Source organism: Jaculus jaculus, chromosome 3 (assembly GCF_020740685.1).
Source record: "Jaculus jaculus isolate mJacJac1 chromosome 3, mJacJac1.mat.Y.cur, whole genome shotgun sequence".
Classification (NCBI taxonomy): domain Eukaryota; kingdom Metazoa; phylum Chordata; class Mammalia; order Rodentia; family Dipodidae; genus Jaculus; species Jaculus jaculus.
The window spans coordinates 30,321,509-30,347,161 of NC_059104.1; the positions used below are offsets into that span (position 1 = coordinate 30,321,509).

The window sequence follows — 25,653 nt, forward strand, 5'->3', positions numbered from 1 at the left end:
CCAACTAAGAGTGAGAGCAGCATGGATTAAAGAGGATAAGCACCGATATTTAAGAGAAATTTTAATGGGTATAGTCACTTTTCTTGGCTAAAGACCAGTCGGAGCTTCTCTTTTGAGTTTATGGCTTTCCTGTCCATAGGACTCTGGCTTGGTTCTCAGTACTAGGTATGAGTTCTCCCCACTGGGTGGGCCTCATGTCCAATCAGAGAGCCATTGATTACCCAGATAGCTTGTGTGCCACTGTTGCACAGGTGTATACATCTGGTCCAACTGGTTAGTTTTATATCTTTCAGGATCTTCTTGCTTGTTCACACTGTTGGTGCCATCATCCCCCAGCAGCTAGTGTAGCACTTTCTAGCACTAGGAAGGCTAGCCAGCAGAGACCTAGAGAAGGAATCATTTCTAAGCTTGGTTGGTGCTTTGGAGCAACACTCCTTTCCTTACAGTGCTCTCTTCCTCAATGTCCATTGACTGGAGGGTGCTTTCAGTTTACCTTCCAGGTGATGAGAGAGCTCATGGGTGCTTGATATCAAAGCATGACGCCGTTATGTAAGTAGAGAAAGTCTGCCTGTGGTAGTGAAGTATCCATCTTCTGTAACCTAACTATGAAAGCAACATCCTATCACCATGGATATAGTCTGTTGGTTAGAAACAATAACAGCTTTCAAGAGGATAAGATTATATATCAAGGTGTGAATTGAAAGGGGCAACAGGTATCTTTAGGATCCATGTTAGAGTTGGTCTACCTTACTAGTAGTTAGAGAATATTTAAAGCTAAATAAATACAAGGAGACTATCTAAATGCCAATATTCACTTTTCTTTTTCTTGGTTTTATGAGGTAGGGTCTCACTCTAGCCCAGGCTGGCCTGGAATTCACTACATAGTCTCAGGTTGGCTTCAAACTCACAATAATCTTCCTAACTCTGATTCCAAGTGCTGGTGTTAAAGGAACATGCCATCACACCTGGAAAAATATTTTTATTCATTTATTTGAGAGACAGGGAGACAGAGGTAGATAGAAAAAGAGAGAATAGGCACACCAGGACTTCCTGCCACTGTAAATAAACTCCAGATGCACGTGCCACTTTGTGCATCTGGCTTTATGTAGGTCCTGGGGAATTGGCTTTGCAGGCAAGTGTCTTAACTGCTGAGCCATCTCTCTAGCCTCTCACATTTTTATTCCTTCTTTCCTTTCTAGTTTTAGCTTTCATATTTAAGTTAAATACATAAAAGTTATTATTGCATGCAGTAAATATAATTTCCAAAAGAAAATTACTGTGAGTACAGAGATGTTCCCATCTAACTATAGCCTTTTCTCTTTAGAAATATAATTTCATTTTGAGAGAGAGGGAGAGAGAGAGAGAGAGAGAGAGGGAGAGAATGAGAGAGAGAATGGACTTGCTAGGGCCTCTTCCACTGCAAACAAACTCCAGCTGCATGAGCCACTTATGCATCATGCTTTATTGGTTACTGGGGAATTGAACAGACTTTTCAAGCAAACACCTTCAATTGCTGAGCCATCTTCTCACCCAAGAAATATAATTTAAATGTTAAATTAAGGTCCACAAGGATATTGAGATTTTTTATTTAAATATTCCTCAGTTGCAGATCGTTCTGAATTCTTTTCTATTGTAAATTTGCACACAGCTGGGGAATTGAACAGACTTTTCAAGCAAACACCTTTAATTGCTGAGCCATCTTCTCACCCAAGAAATATAATTTAAATGTTAAATTAAGGTCCATAAGGATATTGAGATTTTTTATTTAAATACTCCTCAGTTGCAGATAGCTTTGAATTCTCTTTCTGTTGTAAATTGGCACACTGCTTCTTTATATACTAACTTTTTTTCCCCGATGTGTTTGAATTCACTTAGAATGTATCCTCAGAGGAAGTCTATGAAAGTTAGGGTTATATTAAAGACAGGCAATGAAGAGTCTGTGTAGTTTCTAGCAGTCCTGGTACTAAAGTAGTGTGGTGTCGGATGATCAGTGACACCTTAAACAAGTCATCAACTGATAAAGAGGTCCTAAGAAAGGGAACAGGTGGTATCTTTAGGAGAAAGGCATGAGAACATGCTAATGGTGACAAGGAAGTCCAGTGAGAGGTAGAGATTTAAGTGGACATCAGCTGGGATGGGGAGAGCTGATTAGATGGAGGGAAACCATCACTGGCTCAAGGAAGAGGTAGCTAGTAGGATGTCTGTATCTAAAGGAGCACAGGAGAGAAATGTAGATAAAGGAAGAGGATGGAAGGGATGAGTAGGCTTTCCATGGATATACTCCATGAAGACTTAATGTGGCCAGCTACTGATGACAAAGCTGGGTGCTTGGTGAGAAGGACAGAATTGTAGCTGTTATGGGAGACTAAGCTTGTGATTATTCGGAACTGCTAAAGTAGTGTGTTCTTCCTTTCTTTCTGTTGCAAAAGGATTGTCCCCAGCATCTATAATTTGCTTGAACATTTTGATGGGATTTAAATGGAGAGCTGAACAATGATAGGTTATGAAGAGATGCTGATACTTTTTGTAAGTATCTTTTTTTATGATGAGGAGATCAAAAATGTTCAGAGGAATATGAAGACTCGTATGAATTAGCACTAAAGAGTTGATAAACATCTAAAGCTTGAGAACTCCCATTTAAGCCAATTTTCACATCATATATCTAAATTGTTTACTATCATCTTTGCAGAATGAAAAACCTATGTGATTCGAATTGTGTATAAACTATTGTTACAAAATTTGCCTCTTAGTGAAAGGGAAGAAAACATTGTACTGAGGTTTCAGGTTGAGATAGTATGTAGATTTTAGTTTACACTAGAACATAGATCAAAAATAACTTTATATATGATCTAGGTAGGTGAACATTTCTTTTTGATTATTTCTCCTAATTGAGCCAAAATATTTGTGACAATAATGATTTGAATTCCCCTTTTCCCTGAATGGATCTTCTGGTGGAGAAACCACAAAACTAAGGGAGAGGACTCTAGCCTCATGGGACAAGGTTAGGAGACAGGCCAGTGACCCAGGAGCCCTGCTCTGGAAGAGCAGATTCTATGATAAAGCCCAGATCAGAGCGAGGCTAGGTTTGGGATTCAGGCCACAGTGTTCAGAAACTGCTACACAGAGACTCAAAGCTCACCTTTCATCTTCCCCAGGACAGGAAAAGGGAGGAATCACATAACTGACCTCAAGTGGAAGAGATGCCAATAATACATCCATGCCAAGGAGAAGAAGGCCAAGTCTTGAGAGTATCCTCCCTGGACCTTGGATGGGAAAATGAAGAGCAGGTATTTGGTTCTGGTTCATTTTTGTTGTTTGTAAAGGTTTGTCACAATGACTAGTCAGCATGGTAAGAGCCTGTAGTAAAGGCTGCTTAATACGACAGAAGCCTAGTGTGGGTGGACCAGGGAGAAGTGAAGAGAGCCTGTGGAAAATACTGTGCTAGCAGAGAGGTCAAGAAGACAGCAATCTGTATGAGGAAATTAGACTTTATGTCAAAGACAAAACAAAACTGCTATGCAAACAAATCTGGTTACATAAGCTGGCTAAATACTGAGAGCAAAAATTATGCATGCACTTGTCATTTAGAAGTTTCTTTTTGGTCACATTACCAAGTCATAAATACCTGACAGGTACTGTATAATGCTGACAGCACTAACTAGCAAGGAATATATCATATGTGGAAAAAAAAATTGTTTTCCTGAAACAAATCACATTCATTAATGATGTTGTTTCTAAATATAAATGAATAGAAAATATAAACATTGACCTCAGAAATGCAGAAAAAAAGAGCAGCTAAGTAATGCAAGACAAGCTGTGAGCACACATATCTACAGTAAATAGGAACTTTTTCTTTTTCTTTGAAGCTGCATGCCACTTCTTGAAGACCTGACATGAGAGTGCAGCTCTCCTATGTCATGATACTTAACAGGCACAGGCACTTAGACTCCGTTACTGTCTTCACTTGCTTTTAGATGTGGTCTCCTTTGAGAAAGGCCCTGTCAATGTTGCATCCCCACTATTTAATTCAGTACTACGGCATTCAAGTACATGTCATTAAATGAACATTTCAAGAAGTTCAAAGGAATTGGCGAGATGAACAAGAGTGTTGCTTCCATGGTGAGCCTGACCACCTGCGCCAGGGTGATGGAGACAGACCCTGAGGACACTCAAAATGCACCAAAGCAGGAATCCAAAAGCTACTGAGAGGTCAGCACTAAAGCAGACTTAAAACATGCCCACCATGGCTCAGGGAAGTTTGAGGTAGGGGTGCGGGAAGATTGTGAGAGCCACAAAATGGGAGGAAATTTCCAGAGGCGTTGCCCTGACCCACCCACCCACAATGACTGATAGCTGCTCTTAAGATTCATAACCCACATCTCCATGTGGAATACCAGGAATCCCACTGAGGAAAGCTCTCAAAGGAATGGGAACAGGGAGGAGGGAAATGATGGTACCAACACATGATTGTGCCCATACAAAGACTTTACTTAAATTGTAACACAAAGGAGCTGGGCATGGTGGTGCACACCTTTAATCCCAGCTCTTGGGAGGCAGAGGTAGGAGGATTGCTGTGAGTTTGAGGCCACCCTGAGATGACAGTGGATTCCAGGTCAGCCTGGAACAGAGTGAGACCCTACTTTGAAAAGCAAAACAAACAAACAACAACAACAAAAAATTGCTGAGGCTGAGGCTGAGACAACAGGATGACCAGGAATTCAAGGCTAGAGAGTAAGACCCTATCTTTTTAAAAGCCTTAGTGCTATGTATTTTTTAAAACCATATGTATTCTTGATGCAGTCAAATAGTCAATTTTGTTTCCTTCAGAACTCTTCTCATTCTTTTCAGAGCAGAGAATCCTCATATGACTGAAGCATATCTAGTTCAGCTTAATAACAATCACATTGGACTTTTTCTCCCATCAAACTTGACTAATTCTCACACAGATTTGCAGAAATATGAATAATGTCTTCGTGCAATTCATGCAAGGCACAGAACCTAGGTATCATTATTTCTGTTTTAATGACAGATTTTGAGGTTAGGGTGACTCATGAACAGCTGAGCAGCCAGTCAGTAGGAGAAACCGAAATAGCACAGAAACGCCTCCATTCCCACCCCACGCTCAAACCTCGGAGCGCCCCCTCCGCAGGGAGACGGATGGAAGCAGGAGGCGCTTCCTGCAAGCTAATGAGCTGTGCAGGGCTGGGCGCGGAGCTATCCCTGGTGGCAGTTCACTCAAACCATCTGACAGGAAGGGAAGGAGAATTTAGAAAAGCAAATCCCTTAAAGGCTGAGGTCTCTTTCTCTTGAAGAGGATGTTTCATTTACTTTGAGCTGAATCATTTTCAGAAATCACCAGCCAAGTCACCTGAAATGAATTGATGTTGCATTTTATTTATGCATTCTAACAACTGCAACCTTGAAATAAATTCTATGCATATCTTCAGGGTCCACCTCAGCCTGTTTGGCTCTGTGAGAAGGAAATACATTTTTACAGGGAGTTCTTTCATTCTTTTATGCATACAAGGAAAACGTAATAAACTGTGCTTTCCTAACTGGCCCTATACCTGAATGTAGCAGATATCAGTCTTTGACAGTGCAAAGGAATTACTCCAGAGAACTCTTCAGGAGCTTACGGATATTCTTAGAATATTTAAGAAGCTTAAAAGTAACTTAAAATGTGCCTTAAAAATATGTTTGCTCCCACAAACAGAAGGGCCTTGAATGAAGTCGAGAATTACATCTGTAATGTGTTTGATAAAGTTAGGATGCACTTTTCCCTTCACTATCCAATTCAAATAATAATAGTGTCCAATGCAAATACCAGTTTCCAGGAATCAAAGTCATTCATTTTCCTACACCTCTGTAGCTGGAGGCAGGCACGTCTATCTCACTTACTGAGGCTGCTCTCATAATTCCAGTGGGCTGTGTCCTAAGGCTCACTTTTAAAACTATTTTTCTCCACCAAGTCATTTGCATTGGGGCTATAGCTCTCAGCAACTGCGTGTCAACAATATGAGGAAAGAATAGTCAGTAAAACTTTTGCTTATTTCACCAAGTGTCTTCCCACAGTGTCATCCACTCTACCTTTCCCCTTGCTGTTCCTGCATCTTCCGATTCCCTGTGCTAGGGTACCAGTTCCTGATGTTCTCTTTGTTATCATTTGTTTTGCTACTCCATGAATTTAAATGTCTTGAGCTGTTTTATGGTTCTCAACATCCACCCATCTCACCTCCTCTTGAAAAACAAACATGAAGAAAAATACAAAACAGTCGAGCTGCTATAGACGAAGAAAGGGGCCTGTGAATAGAGAAACACTTCATTGACAGAATGTAAACCAGCCATGTTAAACTCACATTTAGCCATAAAGAACAGCCTGGGTGTGATAGAAGGACCTCTGCCAAAACAGAAGGTTCTTGTGGTGAGACGACTGATATGGGCAGGCTGGAAAAACCTCTCCACTCCTTCCTGTGGGCACCTGAATTCCACAAGTTTGCAGATGGCAGGAGGGACTGAATAAACACTTCCTTAGAGTTTTCTGTGTGCTGGTTAGAGACTTAGCCCATGGCGTGTTTCTCAAGACATGATGATCTCAACTCCTTGGGCAAACTCAGGTAAAATACAGGGGAAATGTTTGTAAGGTAAACTCTTCTTGTGTGCAGGAGAAAAATGTGCCACTATTCCCGTGTAAGGCAGCAGGTACAGGTTGGATGGTTTCCAGGGACTTCAACGGGCTGTGTACTTGATGTGCACAAAAGGACTCATTCCAATTTCCTTATCCTTTGGAGTAATCTAACAGAAAAATTGTATTTGGCCCAAGAGTTCATTTTAAAGCCCCTGCATCCACAGAGTTACAATAACTTATTTCTGTTCGGAATCTATAAGCAGAGGATGGATCCCAAGAAAACTTAATAGTTATATTTTGATTAAGATTAAGGTAAACCCTCACAAAATTGATATATCTGGAATAGTTCCCCAGTAGGAAACTGTACATTCTTTTTGTTTATCTATTCTATTTGTTCTGTTCTCCTCTCCTCTCTTCTTCTCTCCTCTCTTCCTTCTCTCTCCTCTCCTCTCCTCTCCCTGGCAGCATTTGACTGTGTAGGTCATATTAGCTTGGAACTTGAAATTTTTCTGGCTCATCCTTTCCATAGCTGGAATTACAGGTGTGTACCACTGCCAGCAACAAAGAAAGTATAGACTTAAAGCAATGTTTTACATACTATTTTTCTTGCCCAGTTTTACCTGATCTAAAAAATTACTGAGGATAGCACAGTACTGACTAGGTTTTTTGGTTTCTGGGCATCTCAGCTATAGAATTTGATGTAATCAGGGAAGTGTCCAAAAAAGGGGGTCTAACCTAGATGGCGAATGAGCTTCATAATGAAGTGTTCTCTCCTGGAAAAAAGAGCTGTCTCTCTCTGGCATTCATGACCCCTGTGGAAAGGATATTAGATGAATCTCAGAGAATTCCAGAGGCATGCTGAAAATATATGCCAAATAGTATAAAGCATTTATGAAACGTGCAAGACTGAAACCAAATATCTAGAATCTTCTGTCATAGCATCTTTTATTCTTTGGTTTCAATTCCAATCAATTTCTTTTCCAAAGGTATGATATTACTTCTCCCATTTAATTTAGCCTACTCCCACAAACACATTCATTCAAGAAATAGTTGCCAGGTCCTGTTGTAAGTACTGGAGAAAAGCAAGATCTATTGTCTAAAGAAGCTACTGGTCTACTGAAGGACCTTGTCAAAATCTAAAAATAACAAAACAAGATAAATCCAGATTATGGTAAATGAATAAAATATATGTGCTCACAAGACCAAAAATAACCAGAGGCTACTTTAGACACTGGCCAAAGTACACATTGAGGATGTTCAGTGAAAGTCATCTCAGATAGAGCAAGTATCAAGTACAAAAGTCTTAAGAGGAAAGTAGAGGATATTTGAAGAGCGCAAAAGCAGTGGCTCAAACACCGTAGGTGACAGGGAGAGATGTAATGACAGTAGAGAGATGTAAAATCCAGATATTCTAGATTATCATTGACTATCAGAAAGCTTTAAGATAGATATTAAATCTAATGGAATCTATTAAAGTGATTTATCTGGCTGCTATAACAAATGCCACCAACTGGGTAGGTTAAAACAGAAATAGAAATTGATTTCCTTCAGTTCTGGAAGTTGAAGTCCAGGATCAAGGTGCTGGCCAGTTCAGTTCTTGAGACATGTGGATGGAGAAACCATCTCTTGTCTTCTTATAAAGGTTCTACCACCATGACTTAATTATCTCACAAGGGCCGTTTCATCATTGAGCATAAGACTTTCAGCATATGAATTGGGAGCAATGAGTGATATTGTCTAACTGAAGAGACATGAAACAAACATGACAAAAGCTAGAGGAAAAATAGCACAACCAAGTTTCATAAACTTGAGATGGTATCACAGGTACTCAGGGGTAGAGTTCTACCCTGGTGAATTCATCAGCCTACAGGTAGTCTTTAAGCCACAGTTGTGAATGTTCATGTCACACAGACAAAGACAGAGGCCCTGATAATTTCCTGAGACACAGGTTGTCTGTACATTGCTAATGATGACTATGTACGACATACTTCAATACAAACATTCTTACCAGTGATGGAAAGAGAAGCATAAATAGGTAATTTCAAATGATTTCTATGTAGTTTAAATTCTTTTAACTTAAGAAATTGTTTGCCTTAATATATATGTATTATTTTATATCTATCTATCTATCTGTCTATCTATCTATCTATCTATCTATCTATCTATCTATCTATCCTAGTTACCTCCTCTTTGCTGTGAACAAATACCTAACCAGAAATAACTAAACAAAGGAAAGGTTTAATTTCAGTTTATAATTCCCGTGAGGAGTTCATCATAGTGGCAAAGGCATGGTAGCCAAAGTGGGAAACCAACTTGCTCATTGCAGTGAGGAAGAAGTGGATGAACAGGAAGTGGGGCTAGACTATAAACCTTCAAGCTTTTTCCCCAGTGACCAACTTCCCTCCGTACGGATGTACTTCCTAAAAAGTTCTTCAGCCTTCACAAATAGCACTCTCACCTGGGCATGAAGTATCCAAACACATGAGCCTATGAGGGGTATTTTATTTGAACCACAATATTAGCTCATAGTTCTGATCATGTTTATACATTTTCTTTATTAAAAGTATCTATTAGAGCTTAATCTTACCCAGGAACTAATCTAGGTTCCAGAAAAATATATATAAGCATTTCAGTTATGATTAACAACATTATGATAAAAATAGACATTTGACAAATAATTGTAGAAGTAGTTTAAATTTAATTATGATAAAAAAGATATGAAGAGAGGCTGGAGTGATGGCTTAGTGGTTAAGACACTTGCCTGTGAAGCCTGAGGACCCAGGTTTGATTCCCCAGCACCCATATAATCCAGATGTGTAAGGTGGCACATGCATCTAGAGTTCATTGGAATGAATAGAGGCACTGGCATGCCCATTCTCTCTCTATCTGCATCTTTCTCTTTTTAAAATAAATAAATACTTTTTATGAGAGAGAGAATGGGCAAAAGAGAGAGTGATAATTGGCATGCCAGGGCCTCCAGCCACAGCAATCAAACACCAGAGTACACCACCTTGTGCACATGCATAACCTTACACATGTGTTACTTTGTGTCCCTGGCTTATGTGGGATCTGGGGAATTTAACATAGCTCCTTAAGCTTGTCAGGTAAGCTTCTTAACTGCTAAGCCATCTCTGTAGCCCTAAAGATATTTTTTTGAAAAACAAAAAGATGTAAAGGGTAGTACAAGTTTTTCCTAAAGACATATTAGGTTACACATGCCCTCATCTGACCTGGTCTGACTCAGATGCATTGTTTGCAGCCTAGCATTGAGGATGACTGGTTGAAACTCAGGAAATCATGGAGCCATTGTATGAATGCATGCATCTTATAGCACTGTGCATGTTTCCTTTGAATTAAAACATTCCCTTCTGGAGAAAGGAGAGAGGTTCATAGAGTTGAGAAGTTAAAAAAAAAAATCTGCAAAAACTCGGGATGCATAGAAAGTTTTAAGAATTTCTATATATATCCTGCTCTGACATTGTGATTATTAGGGAAGAAGAGATTTTGGCAGAGCTATCTGTAAGCTGCGCAGCGAGTGGTGGGGGTATAGCTTTTATGAGTGGTCACCCATGTTGCAGTAGGGTTTTCAGTGATACAGCCGCCTGTAAAGTGATCCATCCTTCTGTAAGTCATTGTTCACCATGGTCTTATAAGTAACCCCAATAAACAGACTGGTCCACCAAGTTAACCTAGACTGGATTCATTTCTATGTTCCATTGTCTAGTGCTCTATCTGAAATAGACAGACATTGGTTCATGCCTTCCCAGGAAAAGTAACACTACATGATTGGTGCCTGAATTGGGCTTGATAGAACCACAAACGAGTTTGGAATGAGCCCTGGCGTGGCCCTGTAATGAGCTCTAAGTCATGCACTGCAGGCTGATAGACTCGAGGGGGTACCGACCATCCATGGAGAAAACCTGCCATGTTCCATGTGGTGTGGGATGGTGTGTGTCCTCACTACAGTGGCAGTCGCATGCTCCCTGTGGTGGGTGGTATGACACACAGCCATGGCCGAGACAACTGAGGATGAAACATTGCTGGGAAAATACTCCAGTAACTGTCTTCCTCTCTTTGGTACAGGGTGTGCTACATGCCTCCTTGATGAATGGGACCTGACATGTGAGTATGGGGACACCCTCAAGCACCTGATGGATCAAAGATGTATTGCAATTTCTGAAAGTAATACATACAACATGTGATGTTAGTAAGCAGGCTGTGGCAGCAGTTACATGAACTTTACTGTGGGCAATCACACATGTATCTGCCTGACTTTTCTGCCCAGAAGGAACTTACCTACATAAGAGAGGCAACGCAGTGGAGAAAAGATATGTGGATGCTATTGTTTGCACTTGCCTCTAGTTTGGCAGAAAAAAAAAAAAAAAACATAGAGAAAAGGGAGGATAAAAATGAAGGTTTTGCCTTGCCATTTTTTACAGCTGACAAGACATAAGAGAAAGAGAGTTAAGGACCTTTGCATCTATGTTCATTAGGGAAATAGGCTGGTAGTTTTCTTTTCTTGAGGCATCTCTGCCTGGTTTTGGGATTAGGGTGATACTACCTTCATAGAAGGAGTTGGGCAGCTTTCCCTGTTCTTCAATTGTGTGGCACAGTTTTAGGAAGATTGGTTTGAGTTCTTCCATGAAGGTTTGATAAAATTCAGCTGGGAATCCATCTGGTCCTGGACTTTTCTTTTTGGGGAGGTATTTTATTACTTTTTAAATCTCCATGAGTGTGATGGGTTCATTGAGGTGATTAATCTGCTCTGAGTTTAGCTTTGGTATATGATATACGTCCAGGAATTTATCCATCTCCTCCACATTTTCCAGTTTTGTAGAGTAGAGGTTTTTGAAATAAGTGCTGATGATTCTCCCAATTTCACTTATGTCTGTTGTGATCTCTCCTTTTTCATTTTGAATTTTGTTAATTTGGAGCCTCTCCTTTTTGTGCTTGATCAAATTGGCCAGAGGTTTGTCAATCTTGTTTATTTTTTCAAAGAACCAGCTCTTTGTTTTGTCAATTGCCTTAATTGTTTCCTTGGTTTCCAATTCATTAATTTCTGCTCTGGTTTTACTTATTTCTTTCCTTCTGGAGCTCTTTGGGTTGGACTTTTCTTGTTTTTCCAGTTAAACATAATCTGTACTAAAAAGTCAGCCCTTCCTGTGGTCACAAAAATTGGAATCTGTGGAAAGAATCAGACTCAGGTGTGGGAGAGAACAAGGTAAAAGTGGCAGATGATTCCTCTCTCTTAGACCTTTAGCAGAGCAAGGGAAAAATCCATGACCTCCTCCTCCTGCCCCCCACAGACAGGAGCCAGAATAACGTCCCTGTACTGAAAACTATGATATTAAGGGAATACTCAGCCTTACTTATGGAGTTATGGGATATGAGGGCAGATGAGGTCAGTCTGAGTGTTGTGGAAGCAAAGAAACTGAGTCACATAACTGCTCATCCCTTCTTGAGACAAAGGTTGCATAATCAGAATCGATACAAGGGAAATGACTCCCTGAAGTACTGTCTCACTTGAGGGGCATTTGGTCATCACTAACTGAGATCCCCATGAATATCAGGAATTGGAAAACAATTGAGGGAGAACAGGCATTACTTTGATAGCTGGTTATGGTAGGAGAGGTATCTGATGTCCAGTTCAATGGGTCTAATAATAGGACTGTTTGTGAGAAAGATAGAAAGAAGTTAATTTATTAGGGACCTTGGTATTAGTATGGGGCTTTAATGACTTTGCTGAGCCCTTGGAGTAAGTGACATGATCTTTCCAAGGTGGGTGAGTCTCTGATAGTTTTGAACATTTAGACCTCAGCATGCAGTATGGGTTATTAAAAGTCCTAAAGCAATCAACAGGGGATGAGAGAGAAAGGCCAAGCAAGGTGGTCTGCCCAAGTCAGTGGAAGGAAAAGGCAGCAAGACTGTGTCAAGCAAGAGTTCAAAAAAGAAAAAAAAAAGAAAAGAAAAGGATGAGAAGCCAAATACTTTGGTAGCAAGGAGCTTCTAGAAGGCTTTAAAACCTGAGCAGCTGTTCACAGGAGATGAATGATGAAGCAGTGCGGATGAAAGAGATTCGGAGTATCCCGGGTGGGCAGTTATCTACCCAGACTATGCTGTGTGCATTTCTACCCTGCAAGATGGTTCACTGGGGGTCAGAGACTGGTTGCCTTGCTTGATACCTTTCAGCAAGCATTCATGACTGATGGAGGGGTGCTTGCTGGTCCATAGCCAGTTATAGCCACAGTGCGATTCTCTTCCTCCTTAGCCCCGAGTAGAGTCTAATAGGTGGCCCCTCTGGCCTGCTGGAGTTGGGAAAATGTTGTCATAGCCTAGGATGATGGTGCTGGATGGCTCAGGGAAAATAGCCAAAATTTATCTTATCACTGTGTGTTGACATTTTATTTTAGTAACCTCTTAGCTAGTGGATCCCAAGACCAGTTGGTATTTTCTTGAAACTAATGACAACGGGCCTTCAGAGATCTTGCTCATTTTCTATAAAAAAAAAGAAAAAGAAAAAGAAAAGAAAGAAAGAAAGAAAAGAAGAGAAAAGAAAAGAAAAGAAAAGAAAAGAAAAGAAAAGAAAAGAAAAGAAAAGAAAAGAAAAGAAAGGTTCCCTTGGTCTGGAAAAACATCTGGAAGAACTGTAAAAAGAGCAGTTGAAGAGCTTGAACTTTCCCTACACTGCCTGGGTGGGAAAAGAGACTCCCAGGAGCCATGAGGTTGTTCATTGCAAATTTCAATGCCAGAGATGAGTTAGTTCCCTATAAATTGTTTTTCAAGTCACCCAAGAAACAGCATGGCCCATAGACCTAAAACCTACCAAGTTCTATATGAACTGTTTTTACTCGAACCCTGTAACATGCCTAATCAGGATATGTTACCCCCTGCCCCCCACCCCAATGCCACAAAAAGCAAAGAAACGAATGGTCTCACAACTCATTGCCTTCTAATAAGTTGGGCATTTCAGCGCAGGGCATGAGAGGCAGGGAAGAGGAGTGTGCAGTCCTTGAATGACAGCCGCAACCTCTGCCGTAGAAAACCAGTTGTAACTGCAAACTATTGAATTAATCTGGGAGGAAGCATTTTTATCATAGCTTCAGAGGTGTCTATTGCCTACTCCACATAGCCCCAAGAGAAGAAAGCTTTCAAATTTTGAAGTATAAAAAGCAGAGTTAAAAAAATTTTTTTTAAAAAGCAGAGTTAAAGAAAATCTTACTTTCTTCTTTACATCCATTTTGTTTCACTGGTTAGGAAAGAAGTTGAAGTAGTAACAAAAAGGGGGAAATAGAAGGAAATGGAGGGAGAAGAAAAGGGGAGGGAGAGATAGAGAGAGGCTGTCAACAAGGAGGAAACAGTATTTCCTAAGGTGCAATCTGAATTAGACTTAGTAGAGCTGGGAGGCCTAATTGAATATGGTTGTTTTCTCTGCTTTCCTGTAATCATTTAGGAGAGGGGATAGTTTACTGGGATACGCATCAAGTCTGATGAGGCAAATGAAAAGAATGGGAAAGCTACTCTTTATCTAAACGCTGTAAATCAGTGTTAGTCTTCCATACCCTGTCATCGAAGATTCTGCCACATGAATGATTCATGGTGAACCATCAACTCTGTACAGTCACTCCAGGAGAACACCAAGGGTTTGCTTACACATAATTACTCAGAACTGAGTAGGAGGAAATCCCTGTCTCGGATCATGGGAGATAATAGGATTCCAACTAAGGATGCCTTGGCAAAGTTGAAGTACTTTCCCTTGGACCTTTGAAATCCTTAATGAGTTGAATCATGTCAAGTAACAAAATAAACAAGGATGAGAAACATCAGTTGGGGTGGGTCCAAAGTCTATCCTGCTTTAAGACTGGGCTTCCCCCCATCATTGCTTAAACATAATATAGTGTTCTATCAGGCAAGCCTGTGGTTTTATTTCATTTTTCCCCCCTTTTCTTAAATCAGGTTTCAAAAGCTGGGCCTTAGCTGATGGTAATTAGTAGGCACCGGTTGGAGTTTATTCTTGTTCTTTCGATGCATGCATAATTTTTGTGAAGAGAAAAGAAAATCCAATTATCCCCCAAAGCCAGCCAGTGTGGCTCATCTGTCCCCACGCTGGATCTGTAGGAATGACTCCTAACTGAAAGAAGACGTATGGTATGAGAAACCAGCATTTTGTAACCTTGTTTATAACAATAAAGGAAAAGAAAAAAGTCCAGTTCGATGAGCATTTAAATCCCACTCCACAAAAATCTGACTCAAGAAATGCTGGTTCTTAACCCATGATGGCGAGAATTGTTCTTATCATAAGAAGTTTATTAGTGATTCCACCTCTAGGATCCCACTCAGACTTTAAAAGATATAGTTAGAAATGCTCAACTTGAAACTTTCCAGGAGCCCTTATGCCACATAAATTCAAACTATCTGATACAATGTCAGAGGACTCATGTAAGGTAGGAATTGCTCCTCAACATTGCAGTTAAGTCTGTGACAAAAGATTCAGTAAACTGGATTCTCTTATTATGTACAGTATTTCTTGAAAAGTTGGTTATTTTATAAGCATCATTGATCTTTGAGTTCTAGGGCATTCTTTAGGATTGTGTTTTGATTTTTTTTTTTTAAAAAAAAGCAAATGTATGCCTTTTATCATTTGGATTAACATTAAGTTCATGCATTTATCTTTAGGGAATAAACATGGCATTACTAGGTTATAAGGGCTGGAGAGATGGCTCAGTAGATAAAATGCTTGCTGTGCAAACATGAGGCCCTGAGTTCAGATCTCCAGCACCTATGTTGATACTGGGCAGGTGTGGCAGGCGAAATGTAATGCCAAAGCTCAGGAGGCAGAGCCAGGGGTCAGTTGGCTAGCCAGACTCATCAAATCAGTGAGTTCTGTATCAAGTGAGGGAGCCTGTCTCAATGAATAAGGGAAGAATAGTCAGTGAAGACGCTGATGTCACCCTCTGCCCTCCATACATGACACATGGGGACACACATATAACACATAACATGCACAAAGATAAAAAAAAAAGGGAGATCATAAAAACTGCTTCTACCATTGTTTTTAATTAAAAAAAAATTATCAGAAGTAAAACCTGGAAAAAAGAAACTGATTGCAAAATGTTCCATTTTAAATAAGCCTCCTTTGAACCCTCCTGATGCAAACACTGTTCAACAGCACTTTGCATTAGTAATCAGTGTTAACTACCTTCCTGGGTCTGAATTGATGTATTGTTGTTCTCTAACGACTTTATCACAGACAGCTCCAGGGAATTTTCTACTAAGTATGTAACAAAACATTGATTATAGACTGGATTCTCCAGCTATGAAAAGAAATGACCTAAATAATAGCATGACGATCACACTGCTGCTTCAGGACTTCTAATAGATTCTGACATTTTAGAAAATCAGGCACAAATCCCTTGGTATAATTTGTTAGGCTTCTGACCTGGAGCCTGGCCATGGGCTTATTCATTGCACTTCTCTGTACAGGTCAAAACCCACTCTTGACCCATTCAAAGCAGACTTTTTGCTTTCATGCCAGGATTTTCCTCCAAGCCCAGGCTATTCCCTGCCTGGCACTCATGCATCCTTCCATACATTCACTCAGTTTGTCATTCAGTGAAAAGCGCCCTGGACTAGTTATAGCTCTGAGCATTGTGACAAAAGAAAGGGAACCAAGGGATTTCCCCTGATTTTGAGGAACTCACAATTTAGGATGGAATACGGACATGTAGACAAACATATAAAGTGATGCAGTTATTAACTAAGGGTATTCAACATTTAATTAAGAAGAGAATTATTTCAGAGAATCACATAAAAGAAAGGGTAATTTTTGAGTAGAATCTTGAGAGATAAGAAATAGTGTACCATTCGCATTTGTGTTTTGCTTGGAAAATGTTCCAGTGTATGAGGTAGACCTTTGCAAATAGTGTGCTGTGTCAAAGAACTAACAAAATTTTATACTAGACTTTTTTGTGTGCTGTTTTGACATGATTTATTTCTTTCGTAGTTCTTAAGACAGTCTTGTGAAGTTACTAAGGCTATTGTGCCATACAAATAAAACACAGGCTAAAGGAAGTTAATCCAGTAAGTAGAAGACCCATTCTTCTAATTGCCTTTGTTCCTTCTACTTTGACTTCTTGCCCCCCCGACTATTACTTTAAATTTCCTCACTGCTCCCCCGAAGCCAAATGGACTCAGAGAGGACACAATTATTTATTGATAGATAGAGGCTTATAACGTGATGTTAAATCTTAATGTAGCTTTCCAAACACTCTGGCAGCTTTTGAACTGAACCTTTATCCTTCTCAGAGCAGGGATAAGCTGCTTTCTGTAGGAAAATAAAAACAGGTAAACTTTTGGTTGTCAGTGGTGTCCATATTGAAGAATCTCTCTGAGCTCTAGTCAGAAGAGCATTGGGAGAAATGGGAGACAGTTTCACAACCACATAGGACTTTCTTGAAGCCACCTGGCTCTGAGACAATTGATACCAACTGCTCTGCAAGTCCTCCTCACCGTACCAGGGTTTAGTGTAAGAACTGATGGTGGTCCAAGTGCTACTTTCAGAAGTTCAAGGCCACAGCAGGCATCTTAATTTCCATGACTGCTTTAATATAGCTCTTAGAATTATTAATATATCTCTTAGAATTATTCACTTTCGGAAGGGTTTGGAAATCTTTCACTTACTATCAGGGCTTCTCGGGACGTTGTGCTTAACACATGGAGGATATTCTACAGGCAGCTCAGGGACCCGTGATGGGGGAACCATTCTCTTCACATTCTTATTTTTCTTTCAGAGCACACTTTCCTTTCACAGACATAATCGTGGGACAATGCCATTGACCATCCATGCCTAGAATGATGGAAGGATGTTCCTGGTTGGGCTGGTGTGTTGAGTTGCATGGAATTCTGGCGCTAGGGACAGAAGGCTGCGGGGCGTTTAAGCATGAGTGTGTTCATTCTGAGCACACTGAGTAGTGACAGACTGCAGGTGTCCAGTCCAAGTAGAAGCTACAGAGGTGGAGACAGGCACCATGACTTTACATGCCAACATGGACGGAACACAAAGAGCAGGTGTGTCACTTCTGCGAGTCACAGTTTCTCATCTGTGAGACAGGAAAATGAATGCCCACTTTTGGTCCATATGACTGCAGTGCAGGAAATGCCATGCACCGAGTCAGCGCACTATTATTTGTTGAATGTTTGCTGAGTGAACACATGATGACAATGTTAGAGTCAGTGCAGAATGCACCTGAGGGAAAACAAATTTTCTCAAGCAGTGTGTCATGTCTGGTGCTGAGGATGTGTTAGTAAATAGAGGCATTCTTTTTTAAAAAAAATTTTTTGTTTATTTTTATTTATTTATTTGAGAACAACAGAAAAGAGGCAGAAAGAGAGAGAGAATAGGCGTATCAGGGCCTCCAGTCATTGCAAACACACTCCAGATGCATGCGCTACTTCATGCATCTGGCTTACGTGGGTACTGGGGAATGGAGCCTCGAACTGAGGTCCGTAGGCTTCACAGCCAAGCGCTTAACCACTAAGCTATCTCTCCAGCCCAACAGAGGCATTCTTACCCTCAAGGGCTCACACAGTAATCTAGGAGACAGAAGCTAACTGGTTAATCATGCATTTACTTATGCAAATAAAATTATGATAAGTCCCACAAAAGAAAATCCCACAGAAGAGCACAGACTTAGCCTAGCATCTAAAAGGGTTCTGATAGAAGTGGTATTTAAGCCGAATAGAGAAAGATAAAAGGGCAAAGATGTAGAGGATAATTTTTTGAGGATATGGAAGTGCTGGACGAAAATGCTTGTGAGACAGGAAGCAAAGCAGGCAGCTGGGTGCAGAGTAAGGGCCGGAGGAGCACACGTGGAAGGGTCTGATGAACAGGCAGAAGCCATCTCTTGCGGAACCATGAAGGCCAAGTTAAAGATTCCACAGGTTCATCTCAAATAGGAAAACCTTATATTCTTATGAGAATGGCTTATCAGCTTAAAAAAATATATTTATTTATTTGCAAGCAGAGAGAGAGAAAAGAGAGACACACAGACAGAGAGAATGGAGCACCAGGGCCTCCAGCTGCTGTCAAGGAACTCAGCTGCACAGGTCACGTTGTGTATCCGGCTTTACATGAGGCTTTGGCTTTGCAGGCCAGCACCTTAGCTGCTGAGCCATCTCTCCACCAGCTGCTTAACAGTTATACTGAGCACAGAGGGAGAACAGTGAACCTTGAGGTGTAAAACTGAGGGGAACCAGAAAATATACTGTGGAAAGAGAGGCTCCTTGTTACTTCCTGCCCAGCACAGGAACACAGGGTTGAATTCTGGTCCTCTACTGAGTAAACTCTGAAATCTCTGCTCTTTCACATAGGCTGCATCGCACTTGATTTTCCTGTATCCCCTTTGGCCAAATTTCTGCATGGCAGGAGAAAAACACGATTTATTGATATGATAGCAACGAGTGGAAGCTAGCATTCTCAACTAATTTAGCTACATGCTAGCAGTGTTATATTTATAAAAGGAATATGACCTAATTGTAGATACAAGTTAAAGACAGGTGAGAAACAAAGAGATGATAAAGAAGAGAGATGGTAAATATCAATTAATGTTCAGTTTTTCTGTAGGAAACAAAACTTGTATGTATTAAAAAGTCCTGAGACAAAATGGCTACAAATTAATTTGCTGACTCATCACCATTTTAAGAATCTAATTGTTTTCCTTTTCTTTCCCCACTCAATTGTTCTTAGTATTTGATGAGCTCTCTTACTGAAAAAAAAATACATATGTTTGTATAATTGGATGTGACATATGTCAGCATCCGTAGACCAGATGTAATACTTTCACAATCATACCCTACCAATCTTGTCCTTGAAATACACCTTATCTCTTCCAGGTGTATCATGTTGAGTGATAATCTTTTTGTAAAATAAAATCCATCAGAAGTCCCTCCACCCCGCCCCACAGCCAACTTTATTCATGTCTTGTATTAAACAATTCACAGGGGAATGGAATTCCTATTGCTTTCAATTTCTTAACTCCCTTATCTTAAATCCGTTAGGACTTTCATCCTGGAACCTGAATTGAAGGTAGGCGTTGCTGAAGCAAAAGGCTTTGTATGTCCCTGGATAAAGTTAAAATCTTCTGTTAAAAGGAGATAGCTGTTGGATGGCTAAGACTTCAATAATGTATACTTCCCATATGAAAATGAAAGACGAACCACACAACCAAGCAAAGGGATGTGAATGGTACTTGAAGTGACACCATCAGATCCACAGCCTCCAGTTGCCCAAGAGCTTGCTGGAATTAGTTCTCTCTCTAGTCCAGTGCAGGAACTACTGAGTCATGATGCCTGGTGCTATGGAGCAATCTGTTTTAACGAGCTGAACAGGTGATGGTGGTCCACGGTACAGTTTAAGAAGCTCAGAGCTGGAGTCACGTACATACTAGAAGGCTGAATGATACCAAGCAAGGAGCTGAAAACCTGGGCTAAGAGCTGGGGAAACAGAACAGAGCTCAGAACTTGACAGACCAATTAAAATGCAGGCCTGGTATCATGTTAGTAAGAGAGCTGTTTTGCAAGGAAGCCATTTAACATCCTCTAAATCACACTGCCTTCTTTATCTACCAGTAGAATCCATCCTGGACACACACACACACACACACACACACACACACACACACACACACACTAAGACAAATGGGGTAAAGATAAGAAAACACTGTGCAAAGACTGTATGAAGGCTAGCTAATAAATAATTCACTGGGATCCTTGCCCAGGCAGGAAAGAGTTTGAGTCAGTTTTGGATTTGGAAAATAGATAGCAAGTTCTGAAATTTAAGTATGGAAATGAACTACACGGATTGGCTGGAAAGCATGCTGCTTACAGATCCAGAATTACAATGACAGATTATCTCTCTGGACATTCTCAGAATGCTGATCAGAGAACACTTGATATAGCTGCAAACTGCCAGCAAATAAATCTATGTGGAGCTTTGCATTCTAATGGGGGAACATGTCTGCAAAACTGGATTATGGGGCTGGAAAGATGGCTTAGCAGTTAAGGTGCTTGACTGCTGCAAAGCCAAAGGACCTCAGTTCGATTCCCCAGTACCCACATAAGCCAGATAGATGCACAAGGTGGTGCATGCATCTGGAGTTCATTTGCAGTGGCTGGAAGCCCTGGTGTGCCCATTCTCCCTCTCTGACTTTGCCTCTTTCCCTCTCTCGCATAAATAAACAAAAATAAAATAAAATAAAAACCTGGGTTATGGGGAAGGAGATAAAAAGTTGCTTGCATTTTATCAGCGTGTGTCCTTGCATGCGTGCACACGTGTGTGTATAGGTACACATGAGGGCCAAACACCTGCTGCAGGTGTTCCTCTGAGAAACACACAAGCCTGGTTGAAACGTCTGGAAGAGCGAGGTTGTAGGCGATAGATGCCCCCAGTCTACAGCATCCTTTACTCAGGCTCTTGGCAGATGGCTCAGTCAGTGAAGTCCTGGCTGGACAAGCCTGAGGATCTGAGCTGGGATGCTGTGCCTGCATGTAAAAGCTGGGCCCAGCAGCACACCCCTGTAATCTCGGCGCTGGGAAGATGGACTCTGGAAGGTCCCTGGGGCTTACTGATTAGCTAGTCTAGTCAAATCAGTGAGTTTCAAGTTCACTGAAAAACCTTGTATGAAGCAGATGAGGAAGATACCCAGTATTAACCTCTGATATTCACACATATGTGCATGCCATGCATGCACACTACATGTGCACACACATGAGCCCATGCATGTGTGAAACTGCATACATGCACATTATACCTACTTACACATGAAAAAGAAAAAGCAAACAAAGACCATCCCTATGTAGGTTATATGGAAAAGGAAATCCATGGATTTCTGCTATCTCAGAACATCCCAACATTGTGGCCCACTGAAACTACCATTAAATGTTAGCAATTTGTTTATTATTTATTTGTAAGCAGAAAGAGACAGAAGAGAGACAGACAGAGAGAACAGGCAGACCAGGGCCTCCACTTGCAGCAAACAAACTCCAGATGCATGCATCACTTCGTGTCGCTTTACATGTGTATTGGGGATCCAACCCTGAGCTGTTAGACATTGCAAGCAAGCACCTTAACTGCTGAACCATCTCTCCAGCCCTGAAACCATCTTGAAAGGCCTGCATTAGGAAGGAGGGAAAGGGAAGCTGAAACACAAGGGGATTAGAGAAAGAAGTGCTAACACTTCTCAGACAAAAGAGAAAACAAGCTAGTATTGTTGAAGTAATAAGAATAATTATTTCCAAAAGCACCTGGCTAGTCTCAACACTGTTTGAAGTGTACTACGCAAAATTAACTCATATACTACTTTGAATTTTTTTGTTTTAATCTTAATCAGAGAGTCTCAAATTTTACTATACTTAAGCAAATGTTGGTATTTTTGAAATTAGGTGACATTTGTCACTTTAAAAAAAATTTTTAAATTTAATGTATTTATTTGCAAATGAACTCCAGATGCATGTGCATCTGGTTTACATGGGTACTGGGGAATTGAACCTGGGTCCTTTGGCTTCTCAGGCAGATGCCTTAACCACTAAGCAATCTCTCAATCCCCACATTTGTCACTTTTTAACATGTTTTTAAATTTTTTTGTTTACTTTTATTTTACTTATTTGAAAGTGACATACAGAGAGAGAAAGAGGCAGATTGATAGAGAGAGAGAGAGAATGGACACACCAGGGCCTCCATCCACTCTAAACAAACTCCAGATGCGTGCGCCCCCTTGTGCATCTGGCTAACGTGGGTCCTGAGGAATCGAGCCTTGAACTGGGGGTCCTTAGGCTTCACAGGCAAGTGCTTAATCGCTAAGCCATGTCTCCAGTCCAACATTTTCTTTTTTGGTTCATTTCTTGGTGCTATTCATAGATGGATTTCTTTACAGCATTTTCATGTCTACATGTCATTCTGTCTTGTTGCTGTTCACCGCTGTGCCTCACTGTGCCTCTCATCCCCCTTGTCCCTTCTAGCTGCTCCCATCCCTCTCCCAGGACAGGCCCCCCTCTGCTTTCATTTCACATGAATTCCATTCCCCCTTTCCTCTCCCTCTCTCCTTAAGCTATTTTTCTCCACACTCACGTTCCCCTTTCTACTTTCATGACCCAAGCACACACATGCACACACATACACACACAGAGGCTTAAGTCTATATCTGCACATGAGAAAAAAAAAATACGTGAAATTTGTGTTTTTATGTCTGGCTTATTTCACTTGACGTGTTGACTCCATGTTCCCTACAAATGTCATGATTTCATTTATTTTGCTGCTGAAAATTTACACTGTGTACATATATTGCATATCCTTTATGTGTTGATGAGCACTTAGACCGGTTCCAGTTCCTGTCTATTACATATAGTGTAGCAAAAAACATCAATGGCTATAGGTGGTTCTGTGTTATGTTGTCTTAGCATCCTTGTGTACATACATAGCAACGTTAAGCCGGGTCACATGGTAGCTCTATTTTCAGTGTTTGTGTAACCTCCACACTGATGTCCACAGTGGCTATAATGTGGTTTACACTCCCACCAACAGTAAATAAGAGTTCCTCTCTGCCATATCCTGTCAGCATTTGTTGTTTGTTTTCTTGATGTTAGCCATTCGGAGTTGTGTGAGATTGGAATCTCCAAGCAGTTTTACGTTATATTTCCCTGACGCTAAGGATGTTGAGCATGTTTTCAAATATATTTATTGCCCATTTGTGTTTCTGCTTTTGAGAAGTATCTATTTACTGACTGGGTGACCCCTGTTGAATGTATACTTGGGATCTTTTGTAGTTTTCCCTTTTCATTTTAACCAATATCCCAACTTACCCTGTCCCCCCATACCCAACACACAAGACCATAGTCCAGAAACTATGATTACTGATGACTAAAGACAGCTAGAATGAGGTTGAATCTGCTGGTGTGATGCCCACACAAGTGCAATAGTGGCACACAGCCATGGTGGGGAAGCAACTGCTCTTGATTCAGCTAACTGATCCCCTCAGTGGTACAAGACCCATAGCTGGAGCTGAGAAATAAGTCAGAACCATATCCAAACATAAGACCACTTTCCAATATCAAGCTATCATCAATCATGGGCTACAAGAGGGCCTACACCTATTAAATTCTCTATAAAAAAAATAAGGGCTATGATGGAGAATGGAATTTCAAAGGGGAAAGTGGGGGGAAAGGGAGGGAATTACCATGGGATATTTTTTTATAGTCATGGAAAATGCTAATAAAAATTTAAAAATAAAAATAAATTTTAAAAAGTAAATTTGTCCTGGTGCTAACTTACTCTCCATTGGAGAATCTGCTTCTCTTTTTCTGATAGATGCAGATCCTAAGGAGAGAGCCACCCAATCACACCTCAAAAGGGCCCTGGCTGAAACTAAGGAAAATTGGTGAAACAAGGAAGGATGATGTTTTCCTGTGAACCGGATACCAGCACAAGGGGGAAGGAGACCAACACAGAGAAAAATCAACTCCTACCAAATCAGAGAGCCAGAGCCCCAGAGGCCCCCAACACTTCATCACTGAAGCAGACCACAAATGAACCCAACATGGCTCAGGGAAATTTTGCAGAAGAGGGGGCAGAAAGAATATCAGAGCCACATGTTGGGTCATGATATGCAGAGACATTTATCGAACCAATAACTGTGGGCTAACTCCACAATGCACGATCCATATACCTCAACAAGGAGGGACCAATGGGGAGGGGGTAGGTGGGTAGGTCACGGATGAGCCTAATAATGGTACCAAACTGCCTGTACTTGCAGAATAGAAAACTAATAATAAAAAAAAAAGTTGATGAGCACATGTAAGAAAGGGAACAGTGAATGAGACATTTGTCATAATTTTAAAAGAATGATTCATTTTTACAAAGACAGGGAAAGATAGACTAACTGAAAATTAGTGTGATTAAGAGATGCTCTATGGGCTGGAGAGATGGCTTAGCGGTTAAGCGCTTGCCTATGAAGCCTAAGGACCCCGGTTCGAGGCTCGGTTCCCCAGGTCCCACGTTAGCCAGATGCACAAGGGGGCGCACGCGTCTGGAGTTCGTTTGCAGAGGCTGGAAGCCCTGGCGCGCCCATTCTCTCTCTTCCTCTATCTGTCGCTTTCAAATAAATAAATAAAAATTTAAAAAAAAAAAAAGAGATGCTCTATGGGAGAGAACACATGCCTAGTACTGAAAACCTAATCAAAAGCCTATGGTAGGGGAGGTCATGAGCATTAGGAGAGTAACACCTGCTCTTATCTGGCTAAATGCATGTATTATGCTCACCAAACTGCCCTGTAAGCACTTTACCATAGATCCATACCCATATTTTAGTGCTGCCTTCACTTTTGGTTGGAGAAGCTTCTCTGTTCAGATGGCAGTGACCACTGGAATGACCCAAAAGGCTGAGAAGTGATGTGACAATGGAGTGTTCAGCATTTAAACATCTCTATCACATCCTCCAAGTCTCAGGGTCCATTGTGGAAGAGGTGGGAGAAAAAATGTAAGAGACAAAGGAACAGTAGGACTGTTTACAAAGCAATCTTCCAGACAGAAACTGGCCTCAATATCCAGGACCTCACAATGCCTGGCACTACCTTCACAGGACCCTCATAGTAGGAGGAAAAGATGATGACATCAAGATAAAAGAAAGACTAGTGGATAGAGGGAGGGGATATGATGGAGAGTGGATTTGTAAAGAGGAAAGTGGGGGAGGGAGGGAATTATCATGGTTTATTTTCTGTAAGTATGGAAGTTGTCAATAAAAAATTGCCAAAATAGATGATGTTATAGTCATTTCTGACTATTCTGAAGTTTCCCATTTGATTAAAAACTGTAGTTCAAGAGCTCTACATATGAAGATTAATATTACAGAGTAACCATTTAAAAATATAGAAATAAAGTTCATTTTGATTTCCAGTGTAGAAGAATAAGGCAAATATAAAATGTTTGTAAATGTTGACTAAAATTTCAAATACTCTTCCCACTCTGGAAAGATAGTAAATAT

At 40.7% G+C, this 25,653-nt stretch overlaps 1 long non-coding RNA gene across 1 annotated transcript; it reads left to right on the forward strand.

Moving 5' to 3' along the window:
• Positions 1 to 3,155: 3,155 nt before the first annotated feature.
• On the forward strand, positions 3,156 to 24,027 carry LOC123459271. Its single transcript, XR_006636169.1, has 3 exons — positions 3,156 to 3,287; positions 10,709 to 10,747; positions 23,982 to 24,027. It is a non-coding gene; the product is annotated as an uncharacterized LOC123459271 (long non-coding RNA).
• Positions 24,028 to 25,653: the final 1,626 nt, after the last annotated feature.